Source organism: Pteropus alecto, unplaced genomic scaffold (genome assembly GCF_000325575.1).
Source record: "Pteropus alecto unplaced genomic scaffold, ASM32557v1 scaffold156, whole genome shotgun sequence".
NCBI lineage: Eukaryota > Metazoa > Chordata > Mammalia > Chiroptera > Pteropodidae > Pteropus > Pteropus alecto.
Window position 1 is genome coordinate 1,979,392 of NW_006437746.1, and position 2,236 is coordinate 1,981,627.

Sequence of the window (2,236 nt, forward strand, 5' to 3'; positions counted from 1 at the left end):
CTAATTCGAGTCTGTCTGTTCTTGCTCCCTGCATTGGAAGAGAAATCTGGGGCTAGATGCTTAGGGAAATTGTGAAAAAAACCTGTGAGCTGGTCTTCAGGCAGGGGCAGGGCTGCAGACCCTGCCAGCACCCACCTCCAAGTGTCTGAAGGATCCCTCAAGCTCTGCCCTGGTGTCCACAAACTCCTGGCTTTCAACCAAGCTTCTGGTCTAGGAGTCACCCTCCCCAGTAACCTAGTCCCACCCTAGCCCCTCCAGAAAGTCTGTCTTGACCAAGCATGAGGTGAAGGTCCCATGAGAGAGCAATTCTGCCTATCTCCATCCAGATGGGCACTCCCCATGGACAAGAATCTGGACTTCACTGCATCGAATCCTTCTAGATCCTTGCAGATGCTAATCTGCCTCCTGCCTCCTGCAGGTGCTCTTTGTCTGCCTGCAGTGCCCTTCCTCTCTCCCCTGCTTTAGTTGATGTTCACTCAACTTTTTAGGCCTCAGATCTGAGCAGCCCCAGTAGAGCCCACCAGACTGGGCTCTCCAAACAGCCCCTTCCTGCCAGTTCTAGTGTGATCCAAGTGCCAAAGTCCTCTCATAGAGCTCAGGCTCTACCTGGGGCTCCCCCAAGAGATGGGCTGTAGGCCAGACAAGCAAGAGGGCAAACGGCTGGGGTCTTCATGGAGACTGAGATTCCCATTTCCTCCTTTTTCACTCAATCTTCAGTCCTTCCTTTGGCTTGACTGGCACAGTCGAGGCCAATCCCAAAGGGGCCAGCAGTCCTACCTTGGTCACGCTGGCCACAGCCCTGACCAAGCCTTGGCTGGGAAGTGGGCCCAGGAGAGCCCCTGCAGTCCTTTCTGCCAGGCTCCTCCCAGCCTGTAGGGGAGACCGCTCTCCTCCAGCCTCCCCTTTCCCTGGCTCCTGATGCTAGTGCCTGGCTGTGTGATCTGCCCTGCTCTAGGCCTTATCCAACCAGAGGGTATACAATCCCCCACTTGCCACCTCCCAGGCTGGTACAGGGATCCACTGAGTCAGATGAGGAAGTGGGCTGGGAAGAAGAGACAGAAAGCAGCCCTGAGCTGACTGGCTAGTGAGGTATGTAGGCCGCTCTGGCCTGGCCTCAGCCCGAGACCTCTGGGAGCTGAGCCAGCTGTCTACGAACCCACCATGGCCACAGAAGTGCCGATGTCTGCAGTGGCTGCCTCTGGGGGCATGTCCCTCTCTGTGCCCCTTCCTCTCTTCCCATCTCCTTTTCCACCAGGGGCTCTCCTCACCCTCCATCTGGCTCTGTGCATTCTTCTTCTTCCTCTTGGCACTCTTTGGTCACCCCGTCTTCACCCCTGAGGTGTTTTTTCGCTGTCTCCAGCATGTCTTGTCATGAAGGTCTCCCATCCTCACCTCAGGGGAGGCCTTTGCAATCTTATAGGACAGACCGATAGATTACAGGATGGTGCCGGCCTGAGATCTTAGCCTCTGCTCCATTCTCTCTTGGCACACCCAGACCAAGCCACTCTGAACAGGCCCCAGAGTCCTTGTCCACTCATGAGTAAGATGGCATACCCAGAGGATGCTGCTACAGCTGGGCGCGGGCTGGTGCGTAAGCATTTTAGTGCATGTGTGTGGGGAGGGATGGGGGTACTGTGCCGTACTGCCAGGATGGGGTCAATGGGGCAGCAGTCAGCTTGGGGTGAAGTGGGGCTGATGACATGGCTACAGGAGAGGCCCACAGAGGCTCCTTCTCCATAATGGTGGCCCAGCCACCACCTAGGCCTTGACAGGCCCAGCACCCTGTGGTCCTCACCCTACTGCCTGCTCAGCCTGGCAGCATTCCTTTGTAGCCTCCTGCCAGCACAGCCAGCCCCCTGCCCCCACTGGTGTCCATGCCAGAGCAGCATTCCGCAGGCCTGGCTGCATCTCCCCAGCAGAGACTGAGCTGGGAGGCTACTGAGCAGCGGGTCAGTCACTCGGTGGGGGGCACAGTGGAGCCCCTGCGTCTGGCCTCACTCCTCTTCTCTAATCCTTTCTTGGTCCTGGGCCAGTCACCTTAAAGGATTTGCTCACTGCAGCTGTGGTCTGGGTTCTTGTATCTCCTGCGTCGTGTGGACCTGTGCAGCCGGGGGAAGCCACCAGGTAGGCGTGGGTTGACCAGAACCAAGTCCTGGAAGCACAGAGCAAGATGAGCGCTGGGCCTCCCTGGGGCAGAAGTGAGGGGCCCTGCAGGTTGGGGAGCCCAGACTCACCC